A 27,160-nucleotide genomic window follows, 5' to 3' on the forward strand; every position below is an offset into this window, starting at 1 on the left:
ATATGTGAATTATGAAAACATCAATAACTCAAATTCGGATGGTTTGTCACTTGCTTCCTTTTGCCAAAGTAGGGCAGTATACTGTATACACAGAATATTTCATGAGATTTTTGTTTTCACAAATTTCATGAGTCAGGTGCCATTTGCGAAATTAAAGACACACGAAAATAATGACTCTGATCCCGATATGACTGTGACGCACAAGTATATATCTCCGTTCAGTATAGTACTCCACGATCATAAATTTAACCACTCACGAAATCGTCGGGAAGTCCCGATTCGTGAATATTCAGACTCACAAAATACATTGTATATGCCGTATACAGTAGCGTAGACAAGAACTTTCGCATGCATTTCAATTTTGCAAAATTAAAATGCAAGCGAACATTTTGAGTTTTACAGTACAGAGGGAGAGAAAAAGAAGAAGGAAAGAGTAGGTTGGAGGAATGTTGTGTGAAAAAGATGATCAATATGATTCAGTGTAAATATGTACTGTGTGTGTGTGTGTGTGTATGTGTGCATGAGTATACATATAATACATCTGTACAGACAAAGAGATAGATAGCACAGTGCAGAGGATATAAGAGACAGAAATTATGAAAGATGACCAGAAAGGGGGGAAAATGGAAGATTTGGTCTTAGTAACAAAGCAGGCATAGAGGGAAACCTTTTCAGCATAAAGGTTGGGGGGTGGGGGTTAGTAAATCTTTCAAACTCCCAAAAGAAAGCATGAAAAAAAGATAAGGTGATGAGGGTTCACAAGCATAAAAATAGAAAACAATATTCATGAGTAGAATGTGCTGCATTATGAACAAAGTTTTCTTAGTGCTCAGTAAGAGTTACATTGTAGGAAGAAGAACATGAAGTTTGATGCATCTCACACATTCCTAAAACTGGGACCCACTTTGGAAGCTGCTATTTCAGTTGACACCAGGGAACCTGTGGCTTTAACCCATTGAGGACGAGCTGATTTTGCTACAACACGCATTTCCCACAGACCTCTGCCCAAGTATACTAGGGACTCATCCTCAACGGGTTAATATTGCTGTCAATTAGCATTTTTCCATCTTCTGTCTCTCCCGGCCTCCTCTTGGCCATGACATTTCCAATTGAAAAGTGGCAAATATAATTGAAAAGCCCTCAAACATCAAAACTGGGGGCACTAATGCAAGTTTTGTCAGTGCAGTTATTGATTTTCTATATCTTTACCCCAAGAGCAAAAAAAGGATGCTGAGTGCATTAACAGTGTAGTTCTGTTTATCAGAGGCGATCGCGCTCAATATCGTAATCAATCGATCAGAGATGAACGAGAGAGTGGAATTGTCCTCAGATATCATCATAACAGATCAATGTTTCCCCAATCTGATGCCGATGACTCTTTTATATCACCTGCTGTAACTTTGTTGGTGTTGTTGTTCTTGTCCTGGCTTTTGTTTGCAGTGACACCTTGTGGACTGATGAGATCTCGGCATTATAGGGATTTTTTTGATTGACCCTCCGTCTATAATAATCACAGATGAGAGATCGGCTGGAGAGTGAGTGGCCAGATTACTGTGTATTGCTCAGAGCAATTTACTGATATTCCTTCCAACTCATCAATACCTTTTGCGCAAATCTTACAGGGCTCAGCGCTCTTATTCCAGAGGTGCATATATTCATTTGGGGGAATTTTCTTTCGTGAGCCCTCATATAAACTCAAATGTTATTGACTTTTCTCTCCCTCTCTTGGTTTGCATCACTCTATAGCTTTGTTCGTCCAGATTGGCCAGCAGCCAGTTGCTGTAAAAGTGGAAATTTTTTTCGCGCCAGTACTCTTTCATGCTCGGTTGGGTTAAGAGAAGTTAGTGCATTTTTAAGTTCTGCGGAATCAAAATATGAAATAATGTTTCACACAACAAGGAAAAAAAAATGTGTTTTTATCTTTGCACTACTTTCTTATCATGTAAAATGCACAAAAATTTTCACTTTTACAGTAACACTTTGTTTGCCGCAGCACTCAACTGGAACTTGCAGTATACTTTGTCATCAGTATTCTGTTACTGTAAATGCACAAATTTTCATGGTGCATTAATTTTTGCACATACTACTTTTGGCTAGTGCAAATTCTAAAAGCAGCAATTTACACAATTTTCACATGTACTAGTGTGCTGTACACAGTATGTGAACAGTATGCATGATAATTTGTTGTACTCCATGACTGCAAATTTGACCATTTGCAGAATAGTCTGGAAGTACCAATTTGGTAACTCGCTGAATATATGGCGTATACAGTATGTGACGCATTTGTTATATCATAGAATGTTGTTTGCAGAACTTAGCAGTCATCAAGGAAACTCACTTCAGTTTTTGAAAGCTCTAGTTCTGAAAGGTTCATAGACCCAGTAGTTGCAGGGGCACTGTTGGATGACACCGTTGTAGTGCCGATCACTGTTAGCATTGATACGAAGATTGCCGAAGTTGAGCTGTCATCAAGAGTAAAGCGCATAGGTGTTGCTAGGTAACGTTGCCTTAGTTGTCTTCTCTGCGCATCATGCAGTCTGTAGTGATGCCAGGGTGCGTGCTTCTTAGTATGACGTCACAGAAGAAGTTTGCTAAAGCTGTCATCATCAGCCAAATCATGAACTGAACTGTGATCGGACCACTGACTATAGTGGATCGGACTTCTTCGGACTCATATGGAAATGGTTCGAAGCGTACTGTAAAAGTGGAAATTTTCGCGCATTTCGCGCATCCACAAACTAGCGTGAAAATAAAAGCACGCAAATATTTTTGCTTGCCATATGTTCCTGTGCGTGATGTCTTGATTCCGCGGAATTAAAGACACGCAAAACTCTTCTTACCCTGCCAAGCGCGAAAAATTAGTCGCGCGAAAATATCCACTTATACAGTAAGTGCTAAAGAGGAGTCGATAGCATAGGTCTCTGTCGGAAACTTGCGCCATGCGCCCGCATGTGCATTCGACTAAACCACAGGGTCTATGTGCCTTTAAACATGATCAGACCTGCATATTAGAAACGTGATTAGAAACGAGAAATATTTGCAGTCTGAAGCTCTCTCATATCACCTACTTGTCTCACAGCAATCATAGCAGTCATTGTCAGCGTCATGTGGTAAAGTAATCACGCTCTCACATCTCATCTACTCTTGGACCTCTGGACATTCCTACCATGGGAATCACCTGTCAGATTCATACATCTCGATTGAGATGGATCCCAATATTTCCCAGAACTCCTTACACAAGCCATAGTCAGTGACTCAACAGAAGGAATTCTATAAATGCCTGTCAATATCAAAGTCAATATTTTCTTGTCTTGTCAATTCAGTGTCTTAACATTGCAAAGTACTATAGCCTTTTTGCTAGGAGTTTTTGATAACAATTGTATCAAAATAACAGTGATGTTGAAATTTCTTAGTGTCATGTACAAAAGAAACGAACATTTCTTTTTTCTTAAGTAGTGATGTTAAACAAAATATGCACTTACTGTTTGAAACAAGATATAGGATATCTTTGCAGAATAGTTAATGATAATTTTGTAATACTTGAAGTCCTGTCATATACATTCCCTCTAAAATGTAATCTTTTGAAATGAAATCGTTTCATTCCTTGTTTGTCTCTAAAATGGACAGTGTGTTTGATGGGAGAGCCCTAGTAAATGGCTCACAAGAAAAAGCATTTGTCGATTGAATATTAACCCGCCCTGTCGAACTAGATGGGCGCAATATATTTCAGTGCCTTGAAGTCAGCCGCTCTTGCTGGAATGGAAAAAGAAAGAAAAACCCTTGCCTGTGGGGTCAACAACTATCGATGCAGTTTTTCTTCCTTTTCCTCTCAACCTTGATGTATCCTCTCATTGCTGTTGGAAACCTTGGCTTGAAGATTTCAATTTGCATAAGTGCACTCCTTTCTCATTTAGTCCTTGCTCTTTGCTGATTAAAAGAAAATGCTCACAATATCTTTAACTGTCCTCATTTTCTCTGGGTTCGTATTTTTTCCCTGCGCCCCCTCTGGTTTTCACACCTGCATGCCAACTTTTCTGTGACCTGTTGTTTTACTCTCGGTCAGATCTTCCATTTGTTTATTCATCTGTTCATCTGTCAATCCATCTGCCCATCTTTCCATGTCTCTGATCATTTTTCTGCCCGTACGTTCATCCAACATATAAATGTTTGTTATTCCTTTTCTGTTGCGGATGTGGTATTTCAAAATGCAACACTTAGGACTGGGATCAAAGCTTTCCAGTTTAAATTTCTAGATATTTTTTTAATGTTCGATATGGAGTAAGAATTAAAAGAAAAAAATGGATATTAAAGAAATGTTTAAAATGATATGTGAGAAGAAATGTTCCATGATGGTGATTGTTTGAATGGGCGTGAGCACAGTGCAGTGAAATGTAATGACTTTTTCAGAAGTGTCAGGAGATGATTCTAAAGCATTATGTGACACACAAACACACTGTGCTTGTGAGAATGGGATGAAAAACCTCAAGCTTGGGGTACACTGTGTGACAGAAACATGGAAGAGAAACATGGAAGAGACTTTTTTTTTTGGTTTGAGACCGCATGAAAGAGAGTCTCTTTTACCGAATAGTCTGTCACTGTTTGAGTCTAGCATCATGACTACAGACTCTTTGCAAGCCATTCTCAGAAATCTTGTGCTCTTCCCGCACGCAGACATTAGGAGGCTACAGGATAAGGCATTGGTATTGTTGCACCCTCATTTGATTAGCGAGGAAAATTTGTTCCTCGGCTAGCAGGCCGCTTGGCGTGCATTGACGACGCGCGTGGATGCAAATTGGTCTGCTGCTTCGTTGCAGCATGCTGGTCTCGAGGACGCTGTGTGGAAACAAGCCGATTTGAAATCAAATCTAGGCAGGAGACATGCCATGCTGCCTTGCATTGGGTTAGGATTAAAAGGACGTTGGTGCTTTACGAGAGTTGTCAGAGATGCGCCCTTCTTCTGCTCATTTTGCTATCATTTCCCTTCGAAAGAGAGTCGTCCTTATTATGAACGAAGGGTCACAAGGAGAAGGGAATTATCTGTTGTAGCAAAGTGGCATAGTTTTTTTTTTGAAAACCATGATGTGATGTAATGTATACCTCTGTATGATTTGACTACATTGAGTAGATATTATATGCCATATGGAGAGACACAGAGGATCTGATCTGACTTTCTGTGAATAGACCGTGTGGCGACTCTTCCACAGTCAATGAACTTCTGCCTGTTAATGCTATCTCACCCCATCGAGGAACATTTCCAGAGAATCGTCTTGCATACTTAATTTAAAACTCGATACAGTATCAGTGGCACGAAGTTGTCAGTTAATCAAGCTCAGACGATGCAAAAGAGAGTAATGGAGTACTAGCAGCAGACGTCTCCATTTTTTTCCCCTGAAATGAAGTAGCATTAAACTTCAAGTTGTGATCCGCAAATCATGATGTTTCATGGCAACTAGCATTCCTTTTGTTACCAATTATAGACTGCTTTTTTTAAAACCACTGTAAGCCCACCTTTCCTAGAATATTTCATTGATATCTTATGCAGCAGGGGAAAAAAAAACTTTTTAAAGACTGATTTGTCTCCTGAAGATATGAAAGTATTAAGAATTAAGTTTCTTACACAGCAAAGGAAACAAGTTCTCTTATGTGATTAGACAGTTGTTATCTGTAATATTTGTTGCCGTTTTTATATAAAAATTGTTCTTTTCCTTTCGATATTGTATATATTGCTCTTTATACTGAAACAGATGCTGAACATGTAACATCATAAGCTGTGGTGAGAAACAAGATTGAAAAAAAAGTCCACTAGCTTGCAAAAACCGAGCACTACAGATAAATAGGTCTAGAGTAAGATGAGATGAGTGTAAGTGCTCCTTTAAACCTTCTCTCATTACAAGTCAGAGCAGAGGGGAGCTGTGAATATTGATGCGATCCCCGTTACCATGACGTCATTCTCCATCCCTCGGCTGGCTCCCTGCCACGGGTAATTGCCGTCATTCGGCTCCGATGGACCATGCAGCATCACGCTGTAACCACGCGCCCCCATGTCTCCGGTGTAGACAGCAGTGAGGGAGGCTCACATTGCCATCTTTTAGCGAGGACTATAGATATTCCAAGTATGCACTGGTGTACCATTCCCATCAGACAATTCTGTAGGCATTATGTAATACTATCCCCCAACCCCCACCAGCCTCCCCCTTCCCCTGTGGCTATAAAGGTAATTCGCCGAGAAATCTTGGCTATCACTGAACTGCTGGCTTTTCTGATTTAGTTGCAATCAATAATTAACACGCCCTTGTGAGAGTTTGTGGTGCTTTAACCCCCCCCCCCTCTGAAAAAAAAGGTTTACAAAAAAAAAAGGGTAGGAATCTATGTAACTTGCCTTTTAAAGCCATGATTGATTAGACTATTCGCCCTGAAACGAGGTCACTGTAGAAGCGTTACATCAGAGATTAAAGCAAGTTTATATTTAACAGAATCCAGCAATGTATGTGCCAACAGTGTAGAGCAAGATACAAGCACCTGTGCTATCTTTGGTAGATGGTAAACTATTCTGGATGAGCATGAGTAGCAAGCGACAATACTAGTGCTTATACTGAATGTTTTTACTCAGTGATTCCCTTGATGTAAAGAAGAAGTATGTTCTCCATTTGAAGTTCTGTATTTTAGTGTGTTGTTATGCTCTAGACATCACTGTGTCATGGCCCACGCAATGTGCTTGATGTACAGTAGTTGGTAGTTGCGCATGATTTAGCACTTTTTAAAGAAACAATATTTTTCTGTATTTTCATATTCATGCTTTTTTTTTTCGTGGTTCAAAAGTGAGTTGCGAAATTTGTGAAAATGATACCACAGAAAAAATTTCAGCTCGTAAAATATTTATTGTATTTATGAATTCATCATTTTGCATTATGCATGTCACCCTCTGTAAAAACTTTTTGAAATCAAGTCCAGGGTGGAAGATTTGCAGTTCGTTTAGAAATCTTTTTTTCTTGTATTTCTTATTGTGTGTGTGACTGCACCTAACTTGTTACCCATTTCATAGATGCTTCAAGATATAAGGACTGCCTCAGGTATGTACAAAGTAATGACTGGATGTATGGAGGCTTTAAAGTACAAATGAATAAAGAGGCTGCTGAAAGTTGCTAGCCGTATTGTAGATCACTTAATCTCCCTCACTTATTTTCCTTGAGTACTCCGTCCATTAGGAGCTCAATATTCTTCTCTTACTTGCACGTAACGAGCTTTTACTCTCTTGAGAGAAATGGGGAAACGTTAAGAACTTGCTGTACATCTTAAAAAAGAGGATCTAAACATTGGTCCGAGATGTTTTGCAAGAATCGTCCTAATGCCGATTTGCTGTGCAGGTGAGCTCGCCTCTTGTTACCCCTGGATTTCTCTCAGAGCTGTAGATGACATTGAGGTGAATGCAATATCTTGCCCTTTTATATCAGGTGACCCAACTTGTCTTCCCTCGATCTTTCTTTATTCATTTTTCTGTTCTTCATGTGCGCAAAAGAAACTTTAATATCTCTCGTACATCAAGTAAATTTATCGGTTTTGTTCAAGTAGGATACCATCGTCAACAGAGGTCTTGACATTGATAGCAATATTCTAAATGATGCACGATTTGGGGCTTTCAAGGCCATTGCACGTCTCGATATGTGAAGTTTTTGAAAAACTGGCGACATAGTGCAAGCACATCCTGTATGAGATTGTGCAAGGATTTCCTTGTCCTCTTTCCCAGAGATCCTGGCGGATTCAGATGCGAGAGACAGCGATTGCAGCTGCTCTGACCACAAGTTAAATTCTCCAGAGTTGATCTTTTGTACCTTGCTTAGTTTCCTGGCAAGGTTAACATCATTCACTGAGAGCATGCAATAAGGCAGTTCGTAATTAGCTCATGTGCACGTTGGTACAAATAACCTTTCTTTTTTTCTCAGTTGGTTAGGCACTTCATTCATATTCAAAGCAACATAATGCGTACCGGTATTAAAGTTTGCCCGGCATAACAGTTTATGGAATTTGTGTTAAACAACAACAAAAAAAAGATCTTGCATAGCGAGACCAGGTGACCAGAATGGTCCGTCAAACAACCCTTGGGCGAAGCATCCAGTCATTCTTTGTTTTGTATTGAATGCATTTATATTCGTATTGCCAAATACCAGGTTTGCAGTCAGGTGGATGTAATGGCAAGTATCATGTACAAGGATTGTATGAATATCATTATGACAGATCCTTATCTCCGTGAATTTAAAAACCATCATGCGTTTTGGTACCAATGACCTTTTTCTGCTCATGCGCAAAGTAGAACTACGAACTGGCTTAATGTCATGGTTTGATAAAGCTTTTGCAATTCTCTGCATATATGTATTCCCAATCTGTATTCAACTTATTTACTGTATACGCCGAATATTTCGCGAGGTTTTTATTTTCGCAAATTTGCGGGTCAGGTGCTATTCGCAAAATTAAAGACACACAAAAATAATGACTGTAATCCCGATACGAACCCAATGCACACATATATACATTTCTCTGTTCAGTACAGTACTCCACGATCGCGAATTTAACCACTCGCGAAATCGTCGGGAAGTCCCGATTTGCGAAAATTTAGACTCACTAAATATACGGCATATACAGTAGATGTTTTCTTGCCCAAATTGCCAGGCAGTTTGTTGTCTGTCATATAATCTGCTTTGAACATACATATATGTAGATTTTTTGTTTTTGTGTCATAATCATCAACATTTTTTTGAAACTATCGATTACAGAAATTAGTTGTTGGAGTTCAGTCATACTCAAAACGATACCCCAGTGTGTCTTATGGAAATGCCTTGGATGGTATGAAATGAGGACATATGAATGAAACTGTAATAGATGCATAAACTGGTTTTGTACAATCAGGAAGCAACATTGGCATTTGCCTTGCAGTGAATGGCTCACCCAAAATATCACAAAGTAGCATAAAATGATGAACAGAGTAGTCTTTGAGTTCAACTTTCTGTAATGAAGACATCATTTGCGAGTCTTGAGTAGATAGTTCACAATGAAAAATTCCGATGGATTGCCAGAATCAAAGATTTTTTGTGTAATTTCAATCAAAACGTAATAATGAGAGATTGGTTTACCATCACATTTGAATTTTAACTCTGCATTTTTACAATAAAGGTTGTTCATAACAACCTGAAAGCTTGCTCCGAGGTTCGTGTGACATAGAAAAATTTAATACTTTCACATGGTTAAGTTCAGTTGTTGATTAGTTTCACTGGGCCAACCGTAGGAATACGTGCTTGTGTTTAACTTTGTTTATGAGATAATTTCTGTTTAAGATTTAATATAGAAAAAGAACAAAGGGAGTTACAATTTTCCTACGATAGTACAGCCAAGTGCAAATCTGATGCTAATTTTCACAACATGAAGGAAATTTAATCAGTTTTGCGATCCCAAAGCTGATAATTGTTTTGGTGTGAATGGGCCTACCGAGCAACATGGATCGAGTTCATGTTTGCTCCACCCCGGCAGTGCATTCATTCAGTAGTAGGTCATGCCGCTATTAAATGTCCATTCATGAACACCAACTCTGTTGAGATGCTGTTCAGAGATGGGATTACACCCTGTTAGGGGCAGTACAAGCCATCAGTGGTCCATCAGGCCCAGGATCCTTGTCTGTAGACTCCAGACTTGTGTCTCTGTCTCGCTGTGGACGTAACCAGATCACCGCGATGCAGTCTTCCTTTACAGCTCAAGAAACTGTAGACTGTCTCTCAGACTCTGGACTTTGGTCTACATACGAAAACAACGATTATCTTGCTGCTAAAACAGCAGAGGGCCTTAATCCGGTAGCGGATTGGGGGGGGGGGGGGGCACACCGGTGACCCCTCTTCATTTTTTTGATAGAACAAAAGAAATAAAAAGAAAAAATGGGGGGGGGGAGGTGCATGGTGCCCCCTTTAATTTTGTGAAGGCTCCTCCCCTTTATGGAATTCCTGGATCTGCTCCTGCTTGAAAGCAAGTGCCCTTAATCTTCACCAAATTCTATCAGTTAATGGCATGTCATTTCACGAGTGTCCTGGCGTCAAAATGTGTATCGACGTGACAGCAGATGAACAGTCATGTGACACATTTGAGTACCGGTTGGTAGACTTTACGGAGTCAAGGCCTTGTTTATAATAGTAATACAAGTGTACAGTGTGTATATGGACTTTTTATGATCCACCTGTATGTGACATACAAGAATGTTGTATGTCAAGGGTCGAAGTGAAATGTAATAGATACAAACCGTGCAGTAGTGTGGTAGTTAAATGCTTTTGCACTAGGGTGTTCATTCTGCCATACTACAAATGTATACCTCCAACAGTTGAATTTGATACCGTGGATTCACGGATTAGTTCATGCATGAATACCAAGCTATGTGAGGCAGAGTTTTTGCTGTAGATATGATTGTTGTGTTGATAGTAAAATAAAAATTTCTGATAGTTTGGCACGTTCTAAAATGAATTATTTACCCATCTGTGCATGTCTAGGTGTAGATTTCATGGGCTGTTGATATACTAGCACTGCTTGGGATGGAGTTTGTCTCAAATATTAACTGGATAAAGCTTTTTCTAACCATTCACAGATAGTCCTGTATATTTCATGACCCCAGACTTTCCCCCCCCCCCCCCGATGTGTTTTGCAAAATTTTTTTTCTTTTCAGTAAGCCTTCCCACAGTTCATTGCATGATATAGTCCATTGTACTGTTTTGCTTTACATTTTTTTTTTTCCTTTGGCAGGTGATAAATGCAAAGCTGTTTTAATTATTGGATTAGAAACGCGTGTCTGAAATGCTGAAAGAAGTACTATCGCAAATGTGTTTGAATTAGAAACATGTTTCTGTAGAGTTGATAGACACCAGACCTGCCCACGCCAGCCACTGCCAAGTACATATCTCCGCTAACTGCGCAATGGAGCTATGCCGTGATGAGGCCTCCCAATCTACTCACGACAGAGTTCATAAACAACTCAAGAAACATGATCCAAAAGGCGTTTGCAAACGCATTTTGATAGTGGGTATTGAAACACGTTTCAAACATGGGAAAGATGATAAACGCAGCCTCAGAGACATCACACTGAGTTTTGATGCCACTCGCTCACTCCAGGCTTTTGAGCGCTAGAAATCACATTATTTCCCTGTGCCCAGAATGCTGTCTGTTATATATTATAGTCTACATAATGCATGACCGTTGATGTTATGTGGACTCTGTACAACCTCAACAAGTAATTCAATGTGCTCGTTAACTTACAACTTCAAGTCCTGGGTGATTTTCCGGTAAAAGTACGGTACTCCAACATTTGCCCTGTGCGAATGAGATACCTCCTGAGTCATTGCAAGTCGTAAATGCCCTTTGAAAAATTTCAGCGGATGATGTCAATAAGGCATTTCAACTGCAGCCAAGGCCAGCTGCACTGTTAAGCGGTTTCTTGGAAATTGTCCAGATGGGGGAATCTCCATTCCTAACGGACGGAATGTGCATGAACCCTATTTGTTATGTCATGTGATCATCACATTGCAAACCTAGTAGGTGCGCCCTCGCGGCTGACAGTATGCGCAGTTAGTTTTGGCGAGAGAGTGATATTGTGTTAGCTTGTGTAGTGTGTACCTTGGTGAGGATTTTGTGTACATGTAGCAGAGGCTAAGCAAATGAGAGTGGCAGGAACAGAAATGCATTTTATTGCAACTGATGGACAAATTGCCCTATGTTGACGTTATAAACACTTATTGTACCATGTAGTGTTTTAGTAGTAGCCATGATATTACTCAAACACTGAATAATCATGGGTATTACAAAAACCCTGAATGTTATTTCTACTACTAATTCACTGAGTCTAATCAGTGCATATTTATGTGATCCAGAATGGGGGAATGTAAAAAAACGTATTCGCTATCACGATGGTACATGCATGTATGGATGTTAAGAGTACTCCTTCATGTACGTATGTTTATGGAGAGCTGCACATTTGCTGGACAGTCTACAGAGTTTGTATCAGCTGTTGTATAGATAATCATTAACAGCAATTTGAGGGATCGACAATAGCTGTAAGATATTCGCCGATGGTGGTGACATTTTTTTTTTTTAGCCTTTTGGTTGTGATGCCTACTTCCGGTATCAGTGCGAGCGTACAGCTGTTTGTATTGTGTGCAGTGGTGATCACTATGTACTAGTGTTTATGTTGTGAGAAAGCGATATCATTGTGCAAACGGGTCACGCTGTTTAAAAGTAAGTAAAATATTGGATTTCAAATTTGTTCATAAAAAGTGGTTTTGTAGTACCAATTTTGTGACGATGGGCTTCCGTTGTGAAGCAGCGATGTGTTGGTCTGAGGAAAGTCACGCTCGGAGCCATCCGCTGCGGTCACCCTACGCCGCTTGCGCAGGGATTCTTCACGATCACAGGGCTGTATCACATCGTACGTGGTCGCGGCTTTCGATGCAAGACTGAGGAGCTCGTCTCTCCGTTTACCATTGCATGGTACGCCTCTGTCAGTCAAAAACTTACGAAGTTGGGGGACAGTCATCCTCTGCAAATCTCTGTTCTCAGAACCGTCCATAATGATGAATGAAACGACAAAACAAACTGATAAAATTTGATGAATTCTCCGTGTAGCAATTCGCAAGCCGAGTATACTCGTATATACCGGAAGTACACAGCACAACGGGAAACTCGACCCGTGATAGCCAGAACGCACGGCGACCAATAAAAAATAAGCATTTGATACAGCCCTCTAGCGGCTAAATACTTCTATTTATTGTGGATCCAGCAAATTGGCAGTTTGGCAGGTTGTAGCTGTGTCTGAATGCCTTGAAACTTTAAATGAGATTACAAACAAGATTTTTGTGGAGTCTGAAACTCCGAGAAAAAGAAGAGGTCAGAATTAATGATACGCTACACACGAGGGGGCCATGCCCTTCTTGCCGGGACCCGGCTTGGGCATGCATACAAATGAGACCAGCTGAATTTTCAAGGCCACGTCGAGATCTCCTGTGCAGGTTGTTTCTGGGCCGTTTGAAACGAGAGCCGTTGTGAGAGAGCTGAGTGGTTGGAAAGTGTAGCAGTAGCTCGTCGACGATGGGGGATGATTTACATAGATGCACGGATCGTCCGAGTGACAGCTCGAGATGTAAGGCATGCATTTTGGCTTGTAACTGATATTCCACACCTCAAACACAGAGCAGAGAAACTCAGAAAATTGGGCAGTAATTCAGTGGACGAGCCAGGGACATGAGAGCAGAGAAGTAATTCAGATGAGATGAATGATGTTAGGATAAAAGGATACATCCATGAGACTTCAACAAGATATCATGCTGTATGGGGAAAAAAGCATGAAATTTATTTCCAACAATAAACATGTCACATATAAAACCACTGTATTCTTTGTGCTTTCCTAATGCAGAGAACTGAGACAGATAACAATGGTTTTCATTTTTTCTCTTTGATAATTTTTCAGGTTAGATAAAATAAGAAACAAACACACTATCTAAAAGTTAAACCGGTAATAATGTTTCAGGGCCCTGTTTTATTAAGAGTTATAATTGATTATATAGTTGATTTCTATCTCAAGTCTATGGCAGCCTCTGTGGTAAAGGAATTTACAATCGATTATATCTTTTGATAAAATGGGACTCAGGTCTTATACACAAGATTGACAAGGAAACACTTATCTGATTTGCTAGAATGTTAGAGAACCAAAAATATAAGTGCGTAATTGAGTGATTCTTTTTTTCCCTCAGGGATTCATTTTGTACCTTAATCGTGCCATGAATGGAGCCTTTGAAGTGAAAAACATGCTTGAGTAGCCACCATATGACAGATGGCATCTAATGAATGGGTAATCTACATATCAAGTCCATCTACAGGTCATTACCCTGCTTGGATCAATATAACCACCGACAAGTTTGATAGCTGCTGGTGCTGTAAAACCTCTGTTAGTCAGTTTATCCAGCTATTTGAATGGTAGTAATATTGATAATAATAATTCCAAACATTTATGAAAGTTACGTATTTACACAAAAACGGGCAACGTAAATAACCCCACTCCTCCCCCTGAATATTGAGCATGAAGAGAACATGTTCCAAAGCCTTTAACTCTACAAATATGTGGACCATTAGATCGTGTGGCAGAATATTCCTATGAGAGAAGAATATAAGAAGGAAGAAAATTGATTGATTTGAGCAAATAAACACTTCCACAAAGAACTCTGTCCATCTGGTGAAGAGGGTTTGGGAGGACTGCATGAATGCATGTATGAGGCTGTCAGATGGGAGAGACGTGAGGAGCTGTTGAAAATGGCTGGTATGTACTCCCTAGCAGGGGCGGAGAACATTTGAGTGGAATATTTCCTCTCCTGGCCGTCCTGGTTGCCCGTTTAAGAGTGAGTGACCCTAGCTAGTGACAGGGGCGGTCATCGGGATGCGTTTGTGGTCGCGATGTCAACGAGCGATGTCAGCCCTTTTGCACATCAGTCTGCATATCACTCCCCTTCCCTCATCAAGGAAACCAAAAGTCATGGGATGATTGACCGAGAGAAGAATTGAAAAGGATGATGAGAAAGGAGGGGAAGAAAGAAGAGGAAAAGAAGAAGAGGCATGGAGGTGAGAAAAGAAGGAGGAGAATGAAGTTAGGAAGAAAATAACTTGTCAAAGAAGAAGACTGTGTTGAAAAGTTGAGGGGAAAGATATAAGGAAGAGGTAGAAGTTATGCTGTAAAGCAAGGAATATTCGTGGTGCAAAATTTTCTTGAATGGAAGTTGACCGTCTTTTTCGCTGTGTGACATCTCCTCAAATTGCCACTGGCATTCAATGTGTAGTGTAGGTAGACAAGAATTTTTGCATGCATTTTTAATTTCACAAATCTTATCTCCTCACGAAATTTGCAAAAATTTCACAATTGTGAATTTAACCACTAGCGCCAATTCGCAAAAAAAATGAGACTTGTTACGTTGTTGATATGGTGTATACAGTAGAACAAAAAGAGTTGTTGAGGGATCAGAGAAAAGGGAGAAAAAGTCGTAAATGATGATTAGTATTAAAGCAGAAAAGAGAAAGGATAATGATGATGAGGAAAGCATAGAAAACGGAGGAGGAGAAGATGAGAAGTGGGAGGGACGATAAGCTTTGAACCTCACTTATTTAGCGAGACCTAGAAACATTCTTCAGTAAAGTATGTGTGTTTGCATGACATGATCAATATAGAGGAGAAGAAGAGAAAGAGATTGCGAAGGAGGGAGAGAGCGCCGAGACAGACAGATAACTGGAGGGAATTTATTCCCTCGGTCACGCCAGAATGAAAATCTTGACATTTCTTTTTTCTCTCTGCACTACGCTCTCCTCCTCTCCCCTGAATAAAAAAAAAGGAAGAAGCCTAAACAAAAGAATCGTAAAGAAAGTGGGTCGCTGGTTCTGGCTCCAGTTTGCCTAGATATCGGCGACCGTTCGCCTCCGATCACGTACCCTCACGGGCCGGTCAAACAGGGCCGGGGAAATGTCAGGGGCCAAGAGGAACTCAGCCTTGCAAACGTGGTTGAAGACAGTTCTGTCTTCCTATTCCTCCTCCTCCTCCTCCTTCCATCCTCCCCTCCTCCTCCTCCTCCTCCTCTCGCCCCTCATACCATCCCACGCCCCCGATGATATTGCTTGCGAAGGAAGCTTTTTTCCACGGGACACCCATTTGGAGAGGACATTTACAGAGGAGGACAAGTGGTTACTTGACCTACGCAGTCCGTTGAGCTGGGATGTAGACTTGAGATTTAGGGAAACATTACATTTTTCCGTCATTTGCCGTAATCTTTGGGCGCATCACCGGCATTGAGAGTGAGATGGTTTTGCAAGGGTAAAAACGGCCATATATTGACCCATTTCTCGTATACAGTTGATTGCTACTTGATACAGCGTTTTGTGCTTTGCCTTATGCATCTTGTGGATTTAAAAAAAAAATTCTGTCAGAATATTAGATGTGATGCCCCTGTAAATTTATAATCAGCACGTAAGAAGTGCAGAGAAAAGGAGAAGGAAAGAAGCTTGTGTTAATTGTATCTTGTGATGTCCCTCATGTAAGACTAATATTTGTCTTGTGTGTGGTGTTTTTGAGATGATTACATTTTATCACATCAGGCTGAATTTTCTTTGGCCGCCAAGACCAACAACAAACCCAAACAACAATCAAGCATGCAAACACTTAAAAAATAATGCTGTTACCATCAAGATGGCGTGCATGTGATAAAAAAATCACCATGTTTACAAACTCTTAACAAATTGTTTCAGAAAAGCATGTTGATAAAGTTGAGCACATGGTAAAATCTAATAACTCACAGATTTTCCCTTGTTTGAATATCTGGCACCAACTTTTCAAACAAAGTTTTTCATAGCTCCGTCTGTACACAATAGTATTAACCTGTTGTAATTGAGTCCCGAGAATACTTGGGCAGGTATCTATGGGAAATGTGTGTTATAGGAAAATCAGTCTGTCCTCAATGGGTTAAAGAATCTGGTAGCATGCACCTTGCAGCTCAGATTTTTCAAATTGGAAACAAAGTTAAAGTTTGCTTGTCCTTTTTGCAACTCTGAAAATTGGATTTCTTTCATAAGTTGGTAGATTATAGAGTTAGGTGCCTCAGACCTTTCCTCAATGATAAAGCTTAAAACTTCTTTATGATGGAGGGGCAACAAAACTTTAGATTTCCAGTGAATTTGTTCAGACCCTGAAGAAATTCCAATTGTGGTGCAAAAGGGGAGCTTATTCTCAAGTGATGTGGATTAGTCCTTTATTTCATTTAAAAACTGAGGTTTATTACTGCAAGATTTCATATGCAATGTAAGGAGACATTCTTCTTTAACCATGCAAAATTTTGTGACATTTTAAAAAAGAGATATACAACCTTTAAACAGTGCCTTGAGTTGTTTTGTTATTGGGGGGGGGGGGGGGGGCAATTGATGAGGGTGCATCAGGTGATCAAACTCTTGATGCTGTGAAAGGATGCCTGCAGCATCATTGTCAACTACTTCCCTTTGCCAACCCCCTCCCCCCCCCTCCAAAGAAAAAAGAAGAGATTCTCTCTCGTTCCCAGTCAGTTACTCTCTGTTTGGTTCTTGGGATCAATGAGCTACAGACTGGTGACATTTAAACAGCTCTTTTGGTATGGATGCAGGTCTCTCTCTTTTTTAAAATCTTCTTTTGTTTTGGTTTCTGTCTCTCTCATTCTGTCGACATCAAGGAGCAATTCAGTTCCCCGAACTTGACATCTCTGTCTCCTGAATTCTCTGTAGGGTCTGTGGCCGAGAGACGTGCTGCCCTGACTTGTGACTTGATCCTGGAACCAATACCTGCCTGCTGGTATTTGGACCGACCTGATCTTTATCGGACATCTCTCTGGACATTTAAGGTAAATGAAACTACACTTTTTTTTTGTTTCTCTCTCTCTCCTTCTCTATATCTATTTCTCTTTCTCTCACTCTCTCCTCTATATCTATTTCTCTTTCTCTCACTCTCTCCTCTATATCTATTTCTCTTTCTCTCACTCTCTCCTTATATTTCTCTCTCTCTCTTTCTCTCACTCTCTCCTTATATTTCTCTCTCTCTTCCTCTATATCTATTTCTCTTTCTCTCACTTTCTCCCTATATTTCTCTTTCTATTCCTCTATATCTATTTCTCTTTCTCTCACTTTCTCCCTATATTTCTCTTTCTCTTCCTCTATATCTATTTCTCTCTCCTTATGTTTCTCTCAGTGTTCCTTTCCCTCCTTGAAAGATTACTTCTCTCCTTCGTAACCCTCTTGATGCTTTGAGTGTCGATTGGCACAGAAAACTGATTGGCTTGTGCACACTGTTCTTAAGTTCCTAGCTCAGAAAGGGTTAACTTACCTGGCTGCCACTGTTGAAGTATTTTCCAGTGAGTATCTTCTCTTCATTCTCTGTCATTTTTGTGTTTGTGATCTCTGCTTGTGTATTGTTCTTCCTTGAGAGTGTGTGTGTAGAGAAAGAGAGAGATAAATAGATGAATATATGTGTGCTTGTGTGTGTGTGTGCATTGAGAAAGAGATGAATAGATAAATTAATATGCCTATGTGTATGTATGTGTGTGAGTGTAGAAGAAAACAGAATATATGTGTGCATGTATATACAGTACGCGCAATAAGAAACGCCTCTGTCAATTTCGTTTTCCAATGAAAGTTCGTTATCGATCCAGTAGCAACGAAATCTGGACGAAATTTGGACGAACTTTCGTTATCGATCCAGTAGCAACGATTCTGACGCTTTGTGGACGCTTTGTGGACGCATTTCACGCACGACCGCCCGCTCAATTCCGTTCGGCAAATGCGTTGCTCGTTCGGAAAATGCGTGTTCGGAGCTCGGCAGTTTCGTCCAAATTTCGTTAGAAGCGTCCGTGATCCAAGGCGCACATGGAATACACGTGTGTGTAGTGGCCACATCCACTAGCCAGCCGGCAAGAATCACACTGCAAGACTCAGCAAGTAGCACAGCGGTCGGAATGAGAACTGTAGACAGGCGTGGAATTCACCTGATACACATGATAATATTAAAATGGTAACATGTATACATATATCGATGCCGTTTTCATTGAAGCAATTTGTAAAAGTTTTAGTTTCCCTTACCCTAGCTGTAAGTACGGTACCGTTATCACTGCATTTAGTAAGTCACCTGATACATCACATTTCATGCTGCTGGCTGCGTAACCGTATTAACCAGGGAAAGTGCACGTGGTGGGAAAGGCGAGTGCGCCGTGTGTGCGTCGCCATTGCTATGGCATGGCTCGCTCGCCTGAACCACGTTCTGTGGGCTGAACCAGGCAGGTGAGACTGGCTGAACGAAACAGAGATATGTACGATGTACTAGTACGAGTAGTTCACGTGGTGTTTTTTTGTTTTGTTTTTTTTTTTACAAGCAGAAAATAAACAACTGTTGATCATGAAATAGACTAAATTACCAATCAGAGATCATTCGGGTTCATAGTATTTAAGAGAAATCACGCAATTTTGGCGAGCGGGAACCCACAGGAACCTTATCGTAGAATGCCGACCAAAAAGAAAAAGGTTTCACTAAAATTGCGTGTAAGTAAAATCCATTTGAGTATTAGAAAGAAAATTAACCCCCAAAAGAGGAAAAAAGAAATTAGAAGGACTTGTTCGCCGTTATTTGGTCATTAAATATATTTTCTTTCTTCAGCAATTGCGCGTTACATTGCCCGTTTTTTTATTGAATCAGAAAAGCAAAAAAAAAAAAAATATTTAAAACAAGACAATAAGTTTAATTCTTAGTTTCATATCGTTTATTTCTTTATTGGACAGAGAGATAATTCAGACGGTACGTGGAATTTTCAAAGCGACTAATTCTGACTGATTCTTAGTTTGACTAAGCTCTTTCTTTCTTTCTTTCTTTCTTTTTTTTTGGGGGGGGGAGTGAGGGTCATGTTCGTTGTACCCATGCACCCATATAAAGGTTCGTTATTACGAAAATGAAACGTTCAGATACACGCGACTTCCCTACACGAAATACTAGTATAGATGTTCGTAAATGTGATAGTCAAATTATATTATGATTCATAATCCGAAAATGCACGAATGTTTGTGATTGGGTAGGTGCGTTATTGTCGGATAAGCAAACCTTCGTAGTACTGTAGTATCGAGCCTTTTGTATTCACGGATAAACGAACTTTTGGAATAATGAATTCTATATTAGAGCAAGACAATAAGTTTAATTCTTATATACTTGTAGTATGACATCGTTTATTTCCTAGTTGTGAAGCGGGAAGCGAGAGATAATTCTGAAAAGAAGTATAATATACAGACGGAACGTGAAATATTCAAAGCAGCTAAATGAGATTAAATCTTAAGTTGTTTATTTGTTTGTTAGCTTTCTTGTTTGTTGTTATGCTCAAGTGTTGGTGTAATACTTTTTTTATATTTTTTTTTTAGGGGGGAGGCATTTTTGTAGTACCCACGTAAAGTTCGCTGATGCGAAACTGATAAAATGTTCCGTAACACGCAAATTCCCTACACCTTGCAGACGTTCGTACCTAGTGTGAAAATAAATCTATTATTATTATTATTTTTTTTGTCATTGTTCGATTAGCAAACCTTCGGAGTGTCAATCCTTTCGTTTTCGGATAAACGAACTTCCTTTACTCACAACACCACTTTCAGAGTAACAAACTAGTCATTATTTTATTCGGGCATTGGGAATAGTTCAGGAAAGAAATATAGAAGGGAGGAAAATCATTAAGGCAAGAATTACGTTGGATTCTTATAGTTTGAAATAATTCATTCATTTCCTTGGTGTTCATTATTCCTAAAAAGAAAACGGGTGCGCTATTCCGATGGTTACGGCGTTATTTCGAATCCGAAACACGCATATTCCTTGTGCCTATCCATGTTTGTTGATTCGAAAATGTAATCATGCTGCGGGTAATTGCTATAGGGCCATATATTGTTTTATTTCTGTCTTTTGTTATATTATTATTATTATTATTATTATTATTATTATTATTATCATTATTATCGTCTTTCACTATTATTAACCAATAATTTGATTAACGAGCATTTTGTGGGCTGTTTTTTTTTTTGGGGGGGGGGGGGGGCATCGTCCGATTAGCAAACTTTCGGAGTGTCAATCCTTTCGTTTTCGGATGAACGAACTTCCTTACCTCAGAAGAAGAAATCAGAGTAACAAACTAGTCATTATTTTATTCGGGCATTAGGAATACTAGTAGTTCAGGAAAGAAATATAGAAGGGAGGAATCCCAAACACGCATATTCCGTGTGCCTACTCATGTTTGTTGATATGCTGCGGCTAAGGGCCTATAATATTGGAGGTCGTTTCTCATACCTCTCGTTTGGTATACGATTTCTTTCGTTTCATATCACTTAATTTGTTCCCTTTATATTCTGAAATATTTAAAGGTAATTCTTTCAATTGCCTCGCACTGTGTACATATGCATTTTAGTAACGGCGATTTCCCGCTTTGCTGCAGTATTTCGAAGGGTGTTTGATCCCAGCCGCTTCGGTGTGCTCTGTGGTAATGTTTAATGTAGTTGTCGGGGAGGTTGTTGATACTTTGTTTGTTGTCATTTATTTTCGTACAGGCAGGGGCGGATCCAGGAATTCTGTAATATTTCTGGTGCCACTTCCTGGTTTCACTTCTTTTTTTTTTTCTTTTCTTTTAACGATAAATAAAGGGGGCGTGCGCCTCATGCGCCCCCTCTGGATCTGCCACTGCTACGTGTTTATCTCGAGTGATGGTGATCGTGTTTCTAAATGTTTATAAGAAAAGGACAAAATTATCGGAGTGATGGCTGATGATGGTGATGATAATCAACGATGCTGATGTAAAAGACGGCTTGCTGTGGATGCTGAGCGTACGCGCCCTTCGTTTATTTAAATGAGTTTTCCCTCTTTTACTCTTCTTTCCCCTCCCAAGAATGATAAAAAAGAAAATACCTACACCTCACAACAAAAGGAACCACGTGTGAACAACCATCATCAAGTTCAACCTAAATCTTCATTATTAGCAAAGAATAAGGGGGAAACACAAGTGACGGAAAATAATAGAAGCGACGAGATTGTCTTCTTGTGTAATGCGGTCTCTTGGGATTGGAAAAACCCCACCCTCTCCCTTTGTGGAAATTTCCACAAAACCAGGTGCGTGCCAGACCCCAGGTGCCAGTCGAAAGAATGCGCGCACTGGTCTAATATCGATCGAAGAACTCGCTGGTGAGTTGAGTTAAAGGAATCATTGCAAAGATGTTCTGATTCTTTCGCCTTTCTTTAGGCGCATACATCGAACCGTCGATTATTGTGTACTTGATCTAAGTACAATGCGTTTATATGTTCCCGAACTGTTGAAAGGAATTGATTAATCACTCAAAAATGCAATCACAGAAATATATGAAATGTCTCATATGCCTAGACAAATTCACTGCGATGTCCTATGTGATGCAGCCACCACCCGATTAAACAGCAAAATTATGACAATTAATTTCACGCTCATCAAAACTGCCTATTACTTTTCATTATATGAATTTTGGTTATCAACACTCGTTCGTGGATTTGTTTGTTTGCATGTTTTGTGTGTATTATTCCTCGATCCTGAAAGACGTAATAATCATTCGCATCGAACGTAAACTGTTTACCGTAACTAAGCCTATGGCGCATTCTATCCATTAAACTTGCAGTAGCACATGGTGCATTCCTTTGAACCACGTGTTTCCCATATCGGCACATCCAAACACATTAGCGATCATCGTTATGGCGAACTTTCCGATTACAGTCAGGGGAGAAGAAATCGTAATACTGTACATGTACTTACGAAAGTGATTATGCTTAAGATCAAATAAAATGAAGAAGCTTGAAAACAACTTGGCAACACTCAATCAAGTTTTGCATTCTCTCACACAAATGCTCTCTTGAGAAAATGAAAGCATTCCCCCTCCCATGCTAGATAATGAAGTTTCCATTACTACAGCCCAGCAAGTTTTGGGAGTGTACATGAATGTTTTTAGGATAGAGTCAAAAGGGACCTAAGCTTTCGATCATAGCAGAATCTTCGTCAGAAGCAAAATGGCAAATAGGCAGAAAAAGCAACCACATACATGTAAAGCGACTTCACACAACAAGAACAGTCAGGAACAGGCAAGGGACACGAAACAAAGAAAACAAAAGGAGAGGGTAGGATGTCATGGGCAAGGAGCCCAACAGGTAAAGGGAGGGGGATTAGAGCAGGAGGATGGACAGACAAAAGGCAGGGGAAGGTTAGTAATAGTCGTGAGGGCCAGGGGGCAACCATTGAAGGAAAAGGATGAATATGGAGGCAACATCAAAAAAGATAAGGAACAACAGAGAGATAAAGAAAGGTAAAGAGTGAAATAGCAACAGCAAAGGGGGGGGGGGTGAGCAAACAGCAAGACCTAGAAAGGATCTGCACAAGTACCAAGAGGAGGCAACGAAATGAAAGTGAGAGTCAATCAACAAATACAATTAACCATATCAAAGTATGGTAATAATGATACAGCAATAATGATGATATTGACAAAACAAACTAGAATAATAATCATTAAAGCACATAAAAAAAGGGGGACACAAAGTCCATGGGAGAGAAAACGTATACAGTGTACTTGCAAAGCAAGTATCAATAGGCAAATTAAATACGTTTCAAAGAGCTGGTTCATATGAAATCACCTTTGATTTATGATTTTACAAACAAGAATTTTCATCGCTTTCCTATTTCTTTTATTACTTTAGTAATGTCATGATATTTCATGATGGTATGTGTTCTGTCTTTACATGGCAAGATAGGGTTTTTCTTTTCCATCCAGGGTCAAAGAAGAAAGTGATAGAAAGATAATTGAAAGGATAGAATGAAACACCTACTCAGCAGGCTCTTGATATAACACAAAAGCAATTCATCAGAAATGCAGTACAGTTCTAAATAATTTATCAGTGGAAAAATGAGCAAAGAAAATGGGATTTCGAGTTAAAAAGGAGTAGGAACATCGCAATTGACAGACTTGGGCTTGATGTGCAAACATATTGTCTAACTTCTGGTTGAGTTTCTTCAGAGACATAAATTTTGGTAGCAGTAAACCAGAGTGAAAAAAGGCAAAAGGATACAATTAAATGAAAAAATAAAATGCAGGTCTCTAGACCACTCCAGTGCACGATCGAGCGAGCCAACACTAAAACCGCCCCCCAGGGCCAGGCCATGTCGTCAGTGTCACTCTCGTCTTACAGGCCTACATTGTACATGTGTAGGCTACTCGTTTCGTACTCGTCATCGCCAACGTCATGATGGTCGGTCACACGAAATAAATTGCATCATCAAAAGAGCTCGTATATCAACACCACTAGATAGTAGAATCATTATTATTATCACTATCATTCCAGTCAATCTCATCCACCGCGAAACCCTCAAAATCCCTCTCAAAACAAACCTGTAAACGATTCAGACATCGCAGACCTAGCTACACATCTGGCACACAAAAATGAAATGGAGGTGGAAAACTACGATGAATACACAAAAACTATCGACGATGGCATTTTACCGTAGCAGAAAATACACAGAGTATCTTGCACCGGAAAAAAAAATGGATGTGGAAAACTACGATGAGGAAAACTAGGTGAAAACCCGATGCGTGAAGACGAACGATGAAGACACTTTACGGTAAAAATACTTACACGGAAACAAACGAGTGGGTACGATGTCCTCGCACACACGAAGATAATCGACAAATCGTTCAATCGAAAAACTCAACAAACACTCGAACAAAAACTCACCCCAAATTGTTGCAAACAAGGTAATCACTTAATAAAAATGAGAAAACTAAACTCTCGGAAGTATGATTGTACTCTGAAAAGAAAGGGATACAATGATACGAAAGCAAAAGAGAGAAAATGAGAGAAATGGACGGGAAACCTAGACAACTTCGACGAAGGGAGAGCTAGCGATTCGCGATTCGAGCTAACTTTGTATACAGTGTAGCTGTGTGTGTGATGTGTACAGAGGGTTGTGAAAGCGTTGAAAGGGTTGAAAGCGTCGAAAGCGTTGAAAGCGTCCACAGCTTCGGAAAAGCGTTCGGGGATTTCGTTGAATTCGTTGAATTCGTCCAAAATCCGTCCATGAAGTCTGGACGCAAAAAGCGTTGAAAACGTCCCCGACGAAATCAACAACGAAAAAAGCGTTGGGACGAAATTTGGACGCACTTTCGTCGGGCGTTTTCTATTGCGCGTACTGTATAATAATTATATATAAAATCATTGTATGTTTGTGTGTATAAAGAAAGAGAGAGATAGATAAGTGGATGAATATTTATGTTTGTGTGTGTGTATTTGTGTGCATCAAGAAATGAAAGGTATATAAAGAAATGAATATGTGTATGTTTGTGTGTATTTAGAGAAAGATAAGTAAATCAATATTTGTATGTGTGTGTGTGTGTGTGCATGTGTGTGTGTGTAGAGAAAGAGAATGATAAAAAGATGTGTGTATATTTGTAGAGAAAGAGAGATGAATAAGTGCATGAATATATGTATGCTTGTATGAAGAGAAAAAGAAAGATAAATAAATGAATAGTTATATATGTGTATATCAAGAGAGAGAGAGAGAGAGAGAGAGAGATAAATGACTAAGTTAATGCCATGGCTAACCAGATGGCAACTATGTAACATAGGAATGAGACATGCCTATTTAGAAATACAATCATCCATCAGATACATGTATAGTAGTCATATCTGTATACAATAATCTTATTTCTATATTTTTCAATCTCCTGTGTCTTTCTGTGTGTGATTATATATCGCAAAGGAAGGTCATTAACCATTAACCAATTTTTATGTGCGCATGAGTTATTCTAGTTTCGGTGCATTTCCTCCTCTTTTGCGACGCGTAAAGAATATTTTCTCACAACAAACCTTTTCCCATGTGGGCCATTTGTAATGTATCATGCGAGGAATACAGAATGACTTGTTTTGTCCTGACTGTTGGCTTGCCTTCTGGAGAATTTTCCTCTTCTTCAGAGATGACGAGTTCACGTAATGGGAATACCATACAGGGAAGAGAAGGCCTTTTCAAAGATTGTCATTCATTCATTCTTCCTTTATCATTTAAAATTCTCATCTTTCCATTCCATTTCTTTATATACATCGTTAACAATATATCATTCATTCATTCATTTATATATTTTTTATATTTCCAACAAATAAGAATTATAAACACAACATTTGAATTCAAAATATTTCAAATATTTACATCTGTACTTAATTTGTTATGTGTGACCATGCTTCATAAAACCAATAAAGAGTTGCATGCCCAAATTTTACATGAAGACTCAAAACAGGTGAAATGGGTGAACATGGTCAATCTTTATACTTTCATATTTCCTGAAACAGCAATTCTTCTGCTACATAATTGTAAAGTTTGAAATCAAGAAGTGACTGGGAAATTGTGAATTTTGCAGTTTTTCTACAACTTTTTATGGTAGAAGAGTGTGATTATACATGTTTTACTGGCCCCATTACATTTCTGAAAAACCCTCTACACACTCTTCACTTTCAATACTAATAGGTTTTGAAAGGACACTGCTACTGCTTTGAAATTTAGAAGTGGTCATGAATACAATATACTTATACAATGTGCAAAATTTCAGGCTAATCTTGAAATCCCTTCATTGTGGAGTTTATGGAGTTTATCATCCAGTTTTTTGTCCTATTTATTGCACAGAGTGTGGCTTGATGAGGATTATGCGTTTGAATAGACCCTAAATTGAAAAGGCTCTTTTCTGAGTAAACACTTCTCCAGAGTGTGTACATTCTTTCCATTATTTAGATTGTATCAAGTAATACCTCATTTGAAAGCTCAGAACCTGCTCTTTTAGAATCCGTCCTTAACTAAACATTCTTGTCTGGCGACTTTTTGGTGCTGTTGTGGTGCAGGGTCACATATGATAAAGGTAGCAAAATTTAAACCAAGTCACATTTAATTTCATTCATTTCATTTTCGTTTTGAACAAAAGAAAATGTACAGAACATGTCATGCTGATTAAAACAATATTATACATATATTCTAAATATGTCAAAATATAGTATAATCACAATATGATTATTATTGTAAAATTATATTGTAAATGAAATCAATTTATGTTGTATTAAACAATGGATAATGAGGTAGGCTGTTGGAAATGAAGGGGACTGCTGAAAAAAAACCCATAGCTTGTGTTTTACAATCTCCTCAGAAAAACACACACAAAAAATTACACAACTAAACAACCATTGCTGCTCATAGAAAAAAAAAGTGGAAACATACAGGTGCACTGTCCCAGTATCCTTCTCCTCTCTTCCTTCTCTCTCTCTCTCTTATATCCCTTTTTAACTCATCTCCTTTCTCCATCTATTCTTGCCTCTTTCTCTTTTCAGTCACCTCTATCTCTCCCCTTCTTCTCCCATATTTTCTCTTCCCCCTTTCTCCCACTATTGTGCCTTTTTCTTCAATGTCTCATCTTTTCTCGGTCTTTTTTTCCTTTTGTTTCCCACTCCTCCCCATTCTCTTTCTTAATTGCATGTCACCATCCTTTCTCTTCCCTTTTCTCTTCCTATGTTTCTTAACTTTCTCTCATCTCTCTCTCT

General features: G+C 39.3%; 1 long non-coding RNA gene across 1 annotated transcript in view; it reads left to right on the plus strand.

Moving 5' to 3' along the window:
* LOC139727007 (uncharacterized) overlaps positions 1-27,160 on the plus strand; it is an 81,449-nt gene that overhangs the window by 24,545 nt on the left and 29,744 nt on the right. The window contains exon 2 of the long non-coding RNA XR_011710726.1: positions 17,299-17,414. This is a non-coding gene — a long non-coding RNA (uncharacterized lncRNA). The remainder of the gene's footprint in view (positions 1-17,298; positions 17,415-27,160) is intronic.

The sequence above is a fragment of the Diadema antillarum genome, unplaced genomic scaffold (assembly GCF_040938485.1).
Source record: "Diadema antillarum isolate AM-2024a unplaced genomic scaffold, OU_Dant_1.0 seq00000108_RagTag, whole genome shotgun sequence".
In the NCBI taxonomy this organism is placed as follows: domain Eukaryota; kingdom Metazoa; phylum Echinodermata; class Echinoidea; order Diadematoida; family Diadematidae; genus Diadema; species Diadema antillarum.